The 15,523-nt window shown below is 39.8% G+C and overlaps 1 non-coding gene across 1 annotated transcript; it reads left to right on the forward strand.

Annotated features, from left to right (window-relative positions):
- The first annotated feature begins 14,902 nt into the window (after positions 1-14,902).
- On the forward strand, positions 14,903-14,975 carry TRNAI-UAU. Its single transcript has one exon. It is a non-coding gene; the product is annotated as a tRNA-Ile (tRNA).
- The last annotated feature ends 548 nt before the right edge of the window (positions 14,976-15,523 follow it).

Here is a 15,523-nt window from a genome sequence, read left to right on the forward strand (position 1 = left end):
AATACACCTGGATTTGTGAGATTGAGGACCAGTTGAACCAGGGAGTTCTTGTTAACCCAAGCCAAGAAGCATTGGGAATACTCTATATTTGTAATGTATGTACTCCATGCTATGGAGTGATAGTTGAAGTTCCCAAAGGTTAATGAGATATGTTTTACAGGGAGACTTTTAAGGAATTCCAGGAAGTTTTCATGATTATGTGGGGCCATTGACATATATTGTAAGTTAGAAGTTTGATGTCCCAGTGGTGAACTGGAATTTTGTAAGCTAAATGGGTCAGTTTCTGGATATCACCTTTGAAATTATACTAAACAGTGAGAGACTGCTACAGTTACCAGTGGGTTTAAAAACATGGTAGGTACAAAAATGAGGCAAAGAGAGGATACTGTCTTTGAACTATGTCTCATTAACAACACAAGCTTCCATATGCAGAAGTGCCTCACAATTAGCAAGTTTATTTTTAAGACTCCTGGCATAGAGAATGGGCCACCCTGATGTTGTCCAATTTGGTGTTTGATTTGTTAGGCTGGAATGTTCATTAGAAGGACTCTGCCCAAAAAGTCACAGTGGGGGGTCAGCAAGGGCTTTAGGCCCAATATGCAGGAACCATTGAAAGAGAAGTGTAGACAGTCCTTTACAGAACGAGTTGGATTGTCAGTCATCTCATCCCAGGGTAATACAGACTAGATTCCTCTGGAATGACACCAGCTACTTACTCAGTTGTTGAACCCAATTATCTTTTCTTTGAATATATAAGCATCATCCTCTGTGAAGAGAGGATACTATACTGAACCATAGTCTTACCCGTGACTGAAACTCTAGCATGTCCTTCAAGAGATTTCCTGCCAGGTCATTTACTCTGACATGGGCTACTATCATGTTTTAGTCATAACTTCCTGGTAAAGATAGTCTTAGGAGCTCTTGATATGTCTACAATTCTGTCTCCCAAGACACAGCTGACCATAACCCTATCCGTGTCCTGCCTGGCAAGCATGGCATGTGTGTTTAACAACAGAGTCACCGATCACCATGCTGTTTCTAGCTGCTGATTTATGCATACTAGGCATGGCAGTGGCATGTTGTTTGTGACATGTTAGTGTGTGTGTGCATAGTAGGTTTATTTGGGGGGTTGTAGTAGGTATATTTGTTGGAGGGTTCACTGGTGCCTAATCTTAAGAGTTTTAGGAGGCTTGAGTAATAATTTTTAATGGCATCAACTTATTACATTTTAGTGTCATCTGTAGGTTGAGCAGGAGATCATTTTTAGCTGGCATGAGGCAGTTTTTACATTGCTTTAAGACATCAAATGCTAGAAGACTGGCAGTGTAAGGGGAGCTAATTATCAATTGTTTGTTGTAATGAAAATAGCGTGTTAAACATAATAATTAAAAAGTAACCATCTTTATTGCAGACTACCTGGTATAGCCAGCCAGCACTGCAGATGTTAGCCTGCATTTTTGTAATTTTACTACTTTAATACAAAGTATCTTTCATGGTACAAAAAGTTGTTTCAGTATGGCCTTTATCTCCAACTCCCAGCTTTCTTCTTCCCTAGAATCTTCTCATCTTTAACATCAAAAGATCAGAGTCATACTGTGTTTTTGATGTGCACCATACTGCAGTCAGCTTTGATAAGTGGGAATCTGGAAATTACTAATGCCTGCTTTTTCAGTTGTACCAAACAGGAATTATGACTCATTGGGACACAATGCATCATTTTTCTTTATCTTTTAACATGTTTATCTGAGTGACTTCTTTACACTTTGGTTTGTTTGATGTGCTATTCCAATGTTGCAGTATTTCTAACATGAGGGGAATCCTCCGCCCCAAGCAATCTAATGTCCAGCCAGCATACAACAGTTTTTAGCTACTTTAAGTACGTCGCACATATGGCTTGTCAAACGTCAGTCATAAAGGGATGTCTGCACATACAATCCTTAGAATTTCTCTGCCGCTGTTTGGAATGCTTGACTTGTACATTGGTCTGCTGCCTGTTTCCATTTGCTGCTTTCAGATAAGTGCCCTGTTGGGGTTTTAATTTTTTTTTTTTTTATTGTTACTGCCTTTTATGTTTAGTTCATGTCATCCAGGAAGGGCAAGTATAGGTGTGGAAGGCAAATGTTACATAAGGGCAGCCACGATCTTTGTGTGTTTTGTCTGAGCCCAAAATCACAACCACTGTTCCTATGCTATTTGTCAGGCCTTTGTCCTAAAGACCTTGCAAAGCCATCTTTCAGTTTTGAGCCTCTACTTGACAACCAATGCTTGAAAAGACTAGCTAAGGATGTTATGGTGAGTTCTATCGGTCCTTCGGCTTACCTAACTTTGAAGAGAAAGGTCAGTAAGCCTAGGCCTGATCCCTCTTCCGTGCCTTTTTCCACAGACGTATCCCTTGAGGTTATTGAAGACCTGGCGGTGCATTCGGAAGTTGGGTCTGGTTCTTAGGTGGGTACCACTTCAGGGGCCACTAAAGAATCTGATTTAGGTACATCCTCAGAGGCAGTGCAGATGTCCATTTTGGATAGACAAGGGCAACCATGGCTTGTTGAGTTGGTAGGGTCCAGAGACATCCCTCAGACTCTAGTTAGGGAAGAGATGCCGGTGTCTGTCATTGAAGGCAGGTGTACATCAGGTCCTTCTTCTTGCCATCAAGCAGAGGTGCATGTTAAGAAAAAACAGAAAACAAAGCATCTTCCAGCCCCTAAATCACCTCAGTCTGACTGGGATACTTTTTCACAGGGACTGATTAAGGCTTTAATGGCTCTTAAACCTTCTACTGCTGCTTCTGTTCCCTCATTTAGTTCTTCCCCTGTTAGGGTTAGGGAACAGACCTTCTCAGAGAATGTCTTCATCTGATGAGGAGTCCTTGGCATACTCAACTCAAATTACATCCCCTTTAGAATATATGTCCCCTGAGGAAGAATCCCATGGTGCAGATTCTCCAGTGAAAGAGATCTTTTGGGGAGACCATTAATAAGATGAGAGAATTCTTTAAATGGGACTGCTCTCAGGTCTCTGAGGTGAAAAAAAGGTATTATGACCTTTTACAAATGGAATTTCCTCATCCTGCTGTGTTGCCTGCATTTGTGGATGCTTTCACTTCTGCTTCTAAGGCCCTGGCTTCACAGGGTCCTAATCATAAAAGGCCTGACAAATTTTATAAGGTGCCTGACGATTGCAGATTCCTTTGCAAATGTCCTTCAGCTGATCCAGCTATGTTATCTATTACCTTTGACAAATCCTCTAGGTTGTTGCCATCTTCTAAGCTTCTTCCTTCAGATAAGGAGAGCAAAATAAGACTTGGCAATAGCTTTGAGTCATAAACTATCAAACATGCAGTGGATATAAAGTGTACACATCCCTGTTAAAATGCCAGGTTTTTGTGATATAAAAAACGAGATCACAATAAATCATTTCAAAACTTTTCCCACCTTTAATGTGACCTATAACCTGTACAATTCAATTGAAAAACAAACAAATCTGTTAGGCGAAAAATATAAAAAAAAAAATGTACAGTAAGCTGGTTGATGAAGTCTGCACACCCTTAAACTGATACTTTGTTGAAGCACATTTTCATTAGCATCATTAAAGATGCATGTAACTGAAGAATAAACAGATTTAGAGAATGCTGGCAGATTTATCAGAATCACATGACTTGTAGTAGGAATAAAGTGCTCTGAGGTTCAGTACTTCAGATTGCTAACAAACTTATTCCTGTTGTCCTGATTTTGGTTTTGCTGTTCTAACCCTGCATCCTTTGTGACCCTAAGCAAATTACTAGATAATGGTTCTTTGTCAACCATAAAAAATACATTTGTGCTTAGCTAGCTTATCCATTTAGCAATACCCAACATTAACAGTAGCATTCTTCATATCTGGCTGTGACTATTGCTACTGTGGTTCAAGTATTAGAGTAACTGATGAAGAAAGGATGGTACCGACCAGTTAATACCAGTCTAGCCATCCCAGAGTGAGGGAGTTAGTTTTCCTCTGCCAGAAGTTCACCATCTATAAAATGACTCCTAAGAACAGTTCCCACAATAGGCATGCCTTGAAGAGAGAATCTCACTAACGAGTGCAAAACATTTAGAAACATACACCTACACTGGTTCAGAATGGCTGGCAGTATACTGCTCTCTTTGGCCAGTGGGGGGGGTTTGGAGAATGTAAAATAAAAATTTTATAATTCCCACTGTATAACCTCCAGAACCTTGGTTATTGCCTTCTTCTCCGAGTGCAGTAGGATGCCATGGTTATTGTAGCAACTAGATCAGTACTGGATGAAAGTTTTTGATGGTCATGAGGGATAGACAATTGTCATTACAAAACAGCATCTTCCACACAAGGTTATATTTGTGGGTTTTAGGTTCAGCATGAATAACAACATTGGAAAGGTTTTTTTTTATGACTAAAGAAGTTATACAGGCCCAACTGTGCAGGAGTATGAGTCAAGAAGGAGAACCTATCTATATTATCAAAGTCATAATGCCCATATATTTAAAGGAATTTGTGTGAAGGCTTTTACAAAGATCAGTACAATTTAAGACATTATCACATTAACAAAGGTAAGGAGTTATCTTCAGGATTAAGAGCTGGCCTCTAGTAAGATTCAGAGGATCTATAGTCTCTACAAGATCAGAAAGCAAAGCAGAATTAGCAGTGTCAAAATTACTAAAGCCTGATTAGTTTAGTGAGAAACCTAAATAAGAATGAATAGATTGTGGGTCCCACAAAGACATTAAAGGATGGCAAATTGCTTTTACAAGTAGGGTTACCCTCAGCCATGGGACATCAGCAAGGTTAAATGATTCAAGAAACTCACAGAAGATTTAATGAAATCATGAAGCCCTAACTATGAATAGTTATCAGCCCAAGTAGGAGTCTATTCTGTATACTGAGTTTGTAGAATAACAGAAAATACTCTAACCCTTGAGATTCTTCAGCCAATTACCTTCATTGATTTTCATCTATTTTAGTTGATGCAGGCAAAGCTGGATAATATTTTGTTGTACTTATAAACTTGTAGAAAAAATAGCACTAGATGAATTGAGGTCCCCCCCTCCCCACCAGAAAAGACCCTAAACATTCAAATGTCCATTTCTGACTGACTCTGTATGGTAGAGTGGTAAGAGCTTCTTTGTATTATGTCATCAGGCTTGATACTGCTAAAATTGCCTAGCAATGTATATGTTTGAGCTGTTCTATGTTACAGACGATGGCATAAAACTTAAAAGAAACATACACCACTGTCACATCATTCAGCTTGGACCCCTAGTTGGTAGAAAATAAATCTGTGTTTACTGTTTATGGCTGAAATTAATGTTCACAACTTTGTTAACCTTGATCTCTGTTTGCACTGTTGCAGCAGCAGTTAACTAGCAAGCTACTGGCTCTTTTGTTTACTGGATGGAGGGAAACAGCATAATTTCTGCTAAAATATGAAAATAAGGCACAGCCCTTAATAATGGGGAGACATGACATGCTGAAAGTAGGTCCAATACTTCTAATTCTTGCTGTCATCAGAAATTCTATGTCTTGAATAGTCAAGTGTCCAAAACCAATCAGATGAGTCAGTCCGGTTTAAGGAAACTCCCACTCACTGAGAGAGGAGAAAGAAAGAGATAAAAATCTGACTTCTTGAATTTTTTGTGCAAATGATTCATATGGAGAAGTGTGAGAGAACAGCACAAAATATAGAGTCAAGCTGCTATCAGTGGTACTCAGTAGAACAAATGTGCAGTACCTCTGAAGGTAAGGGCATTTTTTTTATTTCATGTTAGAAATTTCAGAGATGTAAAGAATGAGGTTGTGCATATGTGAGAAAAGGGCTGATATGGATAGGTGAAAATTTGAAAACACAACTTAATTTGATAGATGTGTACAGTGAGTGATAAATACTCTTATCCAAATGAGTTAATTTGTTGTGCAGTATATGTATGAAATGTTTTCCTGATAATTTTCTTCCAAAAATAATTATGGAATGTGTTGACATAACTATTTGCTTTATTGTCTGAAAAGGTATCGCACATCAGTAGCATGTATCTGTGTACTACTGCTTAGCATCCTGTCATATGAACAGCTCAGGAATACTTATTTTCAGAGTATCTATATGCAAAAGCAGCCGAATTACAATGCAGTCACATTAGAACGGGTTACCATTTATGAACTTGGGAGTGGGGATGAGGTGGCATGAAGATGATGGTAATAGAAAAGTTGCTTGCAGTCAGCAGAATTAAAAAAAAAAAAGAACCTAGTAAATATGCTAATCAGATTTAAGTGCAAATGAAAAGATGATGAAAACAGTATATTAAGCTTTCAGTGAAAATGAAAGAATGAAAGCACAAACCTGAATAGTATACTTAAACCTTAGATGCAAAGTGCAGGAAGATGCTTGATAGTCACATGCTAAAGGCAAAGATCCACTCAAAAAATGTTGTCAGTGTACTGAAAAAAAATACATATACTGAACAGCAATTCACTTAACATAGCTTATAGTTCTATAGTTCAGTACTGCAGAGTGAGGTTGTTTACTTTTATGTTAGCCAAGTAAAACGCAAAACAGGGATGCACTATAAATGGACATGAAATGTGGTTTCACATTAAGGGACCAGTGACCAACGTCTGTGCTTTTGTAGGTTAGTGGAGAGGATGCATTTCATATCTTCAAGTCAGTAAACAGCATATCATATGTAAAGTGTAGAGATGTGTGCCAGAGTGCATGTGCATGTAACACAGGAGTAAAAGCACTTTGAAACTGGAGCCTTTATTTTAGTAGCATAATACTGGATTATTTGAGACTCATCAAATTTTAAATCCAGTAAAATGAAGCTGAATGGATCATTTAAATTTGGCAATGAATACTTAAGAAAATGCTAAGTTAGGAAAAGTTGAAAATGCTCCTTTCTCACCCAAATATGCTGTCTTCGCCTCTGAGCCCTCCCCCCTCACTTAGTCATGAATGTTAGATGGCTATATTCTGTTGACACTTGCATTATGTTATCAACCTGATCTGAGATTAAAAATTGTTTGATTTATTTTGGAAACGTACTTTGAAGATGAATTTACCAAAAACTGAATTAACTTAATTCTTATGTGCAGTACACAAGCAACAAAGCTACTTATCTGAATATTCAGTGGCAATAGGAACATATTGTCATTTATACAGGGGTTAGAATAAGACAGGATCACATAATTTGTGTACCTGTTATGGTCTAAAAATATGTTGGATTTTCTGTCACAAATTGTTCATTTCAGTAACTATGTCAAGTATTACTGCCATAACCAATAGGTGATTCATGGTCAACATTAGGAGTACTTGTACAGTGTTACTTCCAGAAGGCTCAGGACCTCATGAAAAATCCTTGAGAGACAAATTTCTCACTGGATTAATTTTAGAGACTTTCTCACCATATAAGAAGTTCGCTTGGCTTTTAAAGTGACTCAAGGACTTAGACATTATGGTGGTGTGTTCCATAATCTTGCAATTTTTGTTTCAAAGAAATGTTATTTTATTGCCAAATATTTTGTACTAGTGAATAATTAGTTGTTTCAAGTGCTGACACTGTGAGAACAGAAGCTAATACCAGTCATAGCCCGTAAAATAATTACTTCACAACATGTGTAAGCCAAGATCAGATCTCCCCTAAATAAACAATATGGAATAGTCTGCAGTTTCAGGCCTATTAATCTAGCTTCCTAGCTAAGTTCCATAAAATTTGCTATTTGCTTCATATAACACTTGTGTTTATTTTATGAGAGCCATAAATGCAGACATCCATTCCATATACTGGCTTTGGTCTACCTAAGCTCTGAATAAAAGGAGGAGGACATCTTTATGCCTAGAAACAACTGATTTCAGTATAGTTTTGATGATACATTAATACTGTGATTGTAAAATGTTACTAAATCAAAGTCAGGTTGCTGCTCACTAATTTCCCAAGGTCTGTAGTCTCGGTACAGATGGCTATCATTTTCTGATTCTGTGCATGTGGGCACCTATTAAAACAAACTAAGTGTATAGCTTTACATTTACTGCTATTCACAGCCATTTGGTATTTCCCTGACCTTATGAATAGCTGGCCCAAATAAGACTGTAGAGTTTTTGATCCATAATGGTGATCACTGTTCCCAGTATATTAGTAGCATCAGCAATTTTTGATAAGAGTATTGCTTTTTGTATGTATAGTTGTCTTAGACATTAAACAAAAATGTCCACAATTCCAGTCATGGGAGACCACTCTTTGAGTATCAATATTTCCTGCAGTTATACTCTTAATTTTGACACGATGTTCTATCCTTTAACTATTCAGAGATCCATTCCACAACATAAGGATTGATATTCCATTCTGTTAATTAAGATGTACAGTAGCTGAATGGGGGATGGTGTCAAAAGCTTCCACTAAATCTAAGAAAATTTTATCAGCTGGTAGCTTGTCATCCATAGCCTTGATTTTGTTAATAAAAGAAAAAGTGCAAGTTAGTTATACCTGACCACCTCTGTGTAAACCCATATTGATTTATTGTAAAACTGTTTACCTAAACACATTGGAGTAGAACTCATTCAAAGCATTTGCCCAAATACAATTTGGTCTTATAGGCCTGAAATTTTCTGTTACGCAGACATTGATTCCTTTATGTAGAGGAATAATGTTGCCAGATTTCCAAATTCTAGGAGCATGGCCATGTTCCAAGGTCTGTTGGAACAAAAGTACTAGATAAGAGCTAATGAAGACTTTGATCTAATTCAAGCAATATCCATTGACCGTATTTGGGTTAGCAGCTGAGTCATTATTACATTTTGTTTAATGACTCTCTTAGCTCATCCATTAGAATAATTGAATATTCATCTGTGTCACTTTTATGTAGTTCTTTAGTATCATCATCAGCAGTGGAGATGTTTTTGAGAGAAAAAAAATTGTGAATATCTGTGCAACTTTATGGTGATCAGTTTGTTGTCATTCCAAACAATGATGTTGGCATTATGTACCTCTTAGTAATCCAGTAGGTCCTAGTAAAATGATTTCTTACTGTCAGAAGTGTAGCTATCAAGACTGAAGTCATACCTTCTTCTAGCCTTTCTTACTTGCAATCTAAAATTTTTATATACAGGTTTATACTTTGTGTTAATATTTTGTGTCTTTTGGCTTTTCCCAGTTAGGGGTCACCGCAGCGGAACTCCGGTCCGCTAATGATTGGCAGTAGATTTTTACGTGCCGAGTTGCCAGCCCTGATGCACAACCTTCAACAAAGGTACGCCCATTCACACATGTCTACACACAGAAGACGCTCTGGCTGAAAATTGAACAGGGCAACATCTTACTGTGAGGTGACAATGCTACCGCATCACCACCACCGCAGTCTGAATTATTCTTCATGGTCAATGAGGTGAATGTTTTCTTTCTGAACAAAAGCAACAGCTTCCTACTCTACCATGGTAGACAATTTCAACTTTCTTTGTTATTCACAACTGAAACATGAAAGGAAAACACTAACCTTTATCTGAGAAGTGAACCAGGGACCTTCAGACATCTATGTGGTTATCACTGCCCATGGACTAACAAATAGCCTCTAGTTAGGTACTGCCCTTCAATTAAGAGCCTTTATTTTTCCTTTCAGCCTGAAAACTACCAGCATGATGATTTTTTTTTAATCATGTTGTGTGTGCACACAAATTCAAATACAGTGCAAAGCCTTTGCATAGCATTGTCTTGGAATTGAACCCAGGACCTCCTGCACGCTGTGCGATTGTTTCTGCCACTGGTCTAACAAGGATTCCATGGATGACTAGCTACTGTGCTGCTCTTAACAGTCTTAATATTTTCTTTTACCTTGCAAGCTCCCAGAATGGTGATTTTTAGATCAAACTGCATGCACACTTGCAGTACTTGGCCTCTGTGTAACTTTGTTTTAACACACTGAAACATGAAAGAAAAACACTTTCCATTGTCTGGGAATTGAACCTGTCACATCCTACATTACATGTGATTATTACTGACAATAGATATGAACAATGGTTGTTTTGAAACGTGTTTTTGTCATGGAGAGTAATTAAGCACATTTGCAGGGGGAATAAAACTTTTTTCTGATATTCCTGAAAGTACTGCACCTCTTAGAAACTGAAGCTTCATGTCTTGCTTAATAGTCTAGGTAAATTATTGTAATGAATTGTCAGGTCCAGTAAGTAAATCTGCGTGTTGCCTAAAAGTATCAAATGATGCATTATTAGAGTTCATATTTTTGTTTGCATTCTGCTTTCCAGCGTCAATGCACACTGTACTTTTCTTGCTCAGTTTAACGAACTATATGACATAAAAGCCTGGCAATTACCACCTTTGCAATCTTGTGAAGAGTCTGCTTCTCAGACATGCAAATTACAGTTTCCGCAAATCACTTACTACTTGGGCACACAAATCATAGTTTCTGCGAGTCTGCAAATTATCTTAATCGTCCTGACAGACCACATGATTAGTGTTCTGCACCTTTATCTTCCACTTATGGCAGATTTGCTTAATCATGCCCAGTTGTTCACATGCTAATCTACTACTGGACATATTTAGTTATTGTATAGCCATAACCTGAAACATTAAACTGTACTGTTTTTTTTGCACACACATTATTTTCTGAACTGTTTGTTTCAGATTGTGTCCAGAATTAGTCAGTAATGAACCTTTACATACTGAAAAATAATTGTGTTTTCACTTGGTATATCATTTGTCAGGAAACTCTGACAAAATTGCATATTTTCAGCCGAGGCCTGGGGGAAAAGCTCTAAAGAGAAATTCAAACAGTTATTACCAATATATTTATAGGAAAAATCACATAGCATCCAATTTACAATCATAAATATAAAAGAGAGCATAAATGAATAACTGGCATAACTATATATAGGAGAATGACGTAACATCAAATTTACAATCATAAGTGTAACGTTGAGCAACATGAATTCTAAGAGCATCCAGAAAGTACAAGTATAGCAAAGTGGAAGTAGAAAGAAAGAGAGAGAGGTTAGACAATGAAAATTGTAGGAAGGTAAGGTTGGAGATGAAAATTAATTTGATGCAACCATTCATAGAACTGCACGGTAAAGAGATACAAGATAAATAGTTGAGTAGGGTTATAAAACTGTGACTAGAAAATATGTAACTGAAGGAACTGTGACTAGAAAATATGTAACTGAAGGATTAAAAAACAAGTTAGGTCTACATTGACAAGATCATCCATCACTGAGTACATATTTTAGATGCATCTTGAAGATGTTAAAGTTTAGGTGTTGTCTGAGGAAATTTTATTCCAAAGTTTGGATACATAATTGGAGAAAAGTGCATCTTTGGCAGTATTGATGGATTTTTGCATAAAGGCCATGACTGTGTTTTAGATCTCTACCAGGAGCCTATTATATTAGAATACTGATGGCAAAGCACTTAACAGGTTGATAAGAGAAGTCTGTGAGCTGTTTTTAATTGTGACACATTCAGGTGGTTTGGTAGCTCTAGCCAGTTAGTCCTCAGATGGAGGTGTAATGTGTCGTGTTGTATGGGCTGGCTGTGAATTCAGCTAATTTTATTTCATGGTAAAGATCTCATTAAACCCGTTTCAACCTCTTCTTGAAGGTCCCCTCCTTCAGGATTATAACACTAACCATTCTCTTTCCCCTCATCCTTCCACAGGCCTTCATGGTGACCCTGGACATCAAGGAGGCCTACCTGCACATTCCCATAAAACCATCCTCCAGGAAATTCCTCAGATTCAAAACAGGCTCCTTTCATTTTCTATTCTGTGCCTTGCCTTTTGGACTCTCCACTGCACCAAGGGTATTTACAAAATGCCTAGGCTAGCCCCAGTCATTGCTTACTGCAGGACAAGGAGAATACAAATGTTCTCATACTTAGATGATGATCTCATTCAAGCAGCAGACAAACCCTCCTCACCCACACAAAAGAGCTCTTGCACCTGCTGCAGTCTCTAGGGTTCCTCATAAACTTCCCCAAATCTCAACTAAATCCTACAAGACATTGTTTTCCTAGTATGCAAAATCAGGACAGACCTCAGGATGGCCTTCTTACTGAAGGAAAAAGTGCTTTCCTTGAGCCACCATTTACAGTCTACCCTCCTCTCACTTGTCCTGACTGCGAGGGAATTCCTCAGACTTTTTAGGTACATGGCTGCAATTATTCCCATGTTACCCCTGGCAAAGCTACACATGAGGAATATGCAGTGGTATCTGTGTTCGGTATGGACCCAGCATTCACACCCCCTCGAGTTCAGGATCCCATTTCCTCTCCTGCCTCCACCAAGAACTGAAGTGGTGGCGGGCCCAGGTTGCCCAAAACCTGGGCCTCCCTCTGCAAATGCCCTCCCCTTCCCAAATGATGCACACAGATGCGTCAGATCTGGGGGGTGACTCTGGACACAAGAATGGTGCAAGGTTTGTGGACAAACAAACACTGGCACATCAACATCAAGGAAATGTCAGCCATTTTTTTTGCCCTGGAGGCCTTCCAGCCTTTCCTCAGACAGGGCACTCTAAAGATTTATACAGATAACACCACAGTGATGTGGTACCTGAACAAGCAAGGAGGGACGAAGCCCTACCTCCTCTGCAGGTTAGCTCTACAGGTATGGGATCTGGCTATCTCCCAGGGAATGTCCCTTCAGGTAGCCTACATCCCATCCCAACACAATTGCCAGTCAGACTCTTTAAGTAGAACCATCTCAGACAGTCATGAATGGATGCTGTCAAGAGATGTTTTCCTAGATCTGATCCACAGGTGGGATATTCCACAGATAGACCTGTTTGCCTCCTTCACAAACAGGCAGCTCCAGAGGTACTGCTCCAGAACTCATGACCTGCAGGCACTGCAAAGAGATTCCTTTTTAATGTCTTGGAAGGGGAGATTCCTGTACTCATCCCCCCTTCCCACTGATCCAGAGAGTCCTACTAACAATTCAGCAGGACTCACTAAAAATCTTGTTGGTGACTCCCTACTGACCAAGGCAGCACTGGTTTCCCCTACTTCTTCATCTCTCCAAGGGCAACCACCACAAGTTACCCCCCTCAGTGGATCTACTCACACAGCACAAGGGGTCACAGATTCACCCACAGTGGAGATCCCTGCACCTCTCCCTGTGGCTGATAGGATTCTGATTCCCTACAGACAACCTGTACAATGAGGACGTGCTCTCAGTCCTGCAGGAGGCCAGGAAACCCAACACAAGGAAATCTTATCTCTCGAAATGGAGAAGGTTTTCTATCTGGTGTCACAAAAGACAGATGGAGCCGCTGGACAGCAAGCTGCCTCTGATTCTGTCCTACCTGTGTGAACTCCTGAAGACAGGCTCTTCTTACTCCTCCTTAAAAGCACATCTGTCTCGTCCTCCTTAAAAGCACACCTGTCTGCCATTTCTGCCTGCTTGCCTATGGAACCTCTGCTAGCTTCCAGACTTCCAGCCAAGCTATTCCTAAAGGGTGTCTTACACTTAAGACCCCCCAGAAAATCAACCCCTCCTTCCTGGGATTTTAACTATAGCCTAGAAAAACTCTCTCTGCTACCCTTCGAACCAGCTGGCAAGGCTGACTTGAAATTTTGGACTTGGAAGACAGTACTACTAGTAGCTCTGACATCAGCCAGGAGGGTCTCGGAGCTCCAAGCCCTTATGGCTACCCCACCCTTCCTGGTTTTTCATATGTACAAGGTCACCCTCAGGATTAATCCCTCCTTCACCCCCAAGGTGGTAAATGACCTTTCCCTGGATCAGACTATTCACCTACCCACCTTTTTTGCAAACCCTCAGGGAGACAGTGAAAGAGTCCTACACTCCCTGGACGTCCACAGGCAACTTCGATTCTGTTAGCATAAGACCAAGCCTTTACGCAAATCAGAACAGCTGTTTGTTTACTTCCACCCCAGGGCTCTGGAGAAAGCTGTGGGAAAACAAACCATTTCTTCTTGGATTGCTAGAGCTATTTCCTTTTGTTACACACACCATGGGAAGACACTGACAGGCAACGTCAGAGCCCATTCCACAAGAGCCATGGCTTCCTCTGGACCTTTTTTAAAGGCCTAGACACCAACTCCATTCTGGAAGCAGCTACCTGGTCCTCTGTGCACACCTTCACCAGACAATATAAATTGGACCACACCTCCAGGGCAGGATTTGCCAGGGCTATCCTGCATGGGTTCCTGAAATCCTCATCCAGACCACCTCTAAGCCAGCAGTGAGCTTTTGCACTCACCCACTAGTGAATACTGCAACATTGGAATAGAAGGACATGGGAAAGTTGTGTAAAATCTTACCATAACTATAGATGGCCTGGCCTTCTCTTCCATGTTGCAGTATTCCTTCCTTCCCACCATCCCCCTCTTATCCTTGCACTTGCTCTCCTCAGCTTCTGTACAGGCTAGGCCATCAGGACTGGCTCTGTCTGGGGCTTCCTTGGCTCTGACGGATGGTGCGTGCAGACGTTGCATTTATGACCCATGTACCCGCCAACACATCAGATGTCTGACGCACCATCAGGGACTGGAAAAACTATAGAAACCTGGCCAGACAAGCTGAATGGAAGAAGGGTAAACCCACTAGTGACTGCAACATGGAAGAGAAGGACATCTATGGTTATGGTAAGATTTTACACAACTTTCCTCTCTCTACCAGGAGCCTATTATTATATTAGAGTACTGATAGCAAAACAATTAACAGGTTGATACAAAAGTCTGTGAGCTGTTTTTAATTGTGTGACATTCAGGTGGTTTGGTAGCTCTAGCCAATTAGTCCTCAGATGGAGGTGTAATGTGTCATGTTGCATGGGCTGGCTGTGAATTCAGCTAATTTTATTGCATTGTAAAGATCTCATTAAGCCCAGTTGTCTGAATGCATTCTCAGTTATGATATTGTATTTTCTCAAGGCTTGTTAGTGCAGTAGGTAGCACGTCAGTCTTATAATCTGAAGGTCGTGAGTTCGATCCTCACACAGGGCAATTTCAAAAATTTACTGGGTTGGGAGGGTGGCCTAATGGTTGAGGTGTTTGCCTTACAAACACAAGGTGCAGGGTTTGAGTCTCACAAGGGATAATTGTCTAGGCTTAAAATGGCTCGCAAGGGCAGTTAGCCTAGTATTAATTTATGAATCCTCTGGTATAAGGCTTGAATGTAAGAGTTTTCCCATCCACAAATGACTTTAGAGTCCATCGAATTTTTGCAGTAACACTACTGATAATTTTTTGTGCCCAGTGAAGAAACTCTACACACTTTACACATTATCTACATTCTCAAAAAGTCTGATGGAGTGAGTTAATGAAGTGAAAGCTTCTCGTTTTTAACTGTGCCATCATTTTTCTGTCATAATGCTTTATATTTGCTGGCAGTTTAGCTCAGGGCATTCAGACTGTGAGCTGTTTTGAAACTTTTTCTTGTTCTTTTTTTGATTCTCTGTCTGTTATTGCAAACTGTGATTCTGGCCAAGCCACTTAACCTTTCACTCTCCATGGGTCATTCCTGAAAAGGGACGTGTCTCTGGTGGGCTTAT

This window comes from Protopterus annectens, chromosome 13.part0, assembly GCF_019279795.1.
Source record: "Protopterus annectens isolate FY-2018-M chromosome 13.part0, PAN1.0, whole genome shotgun sequence".
NCBI classification, from domain to species: Eukaryota; Metazoa; Chordata; order Ceratodontiformes; family Protopteridae; genus Protopterus; species Protopterus annectens.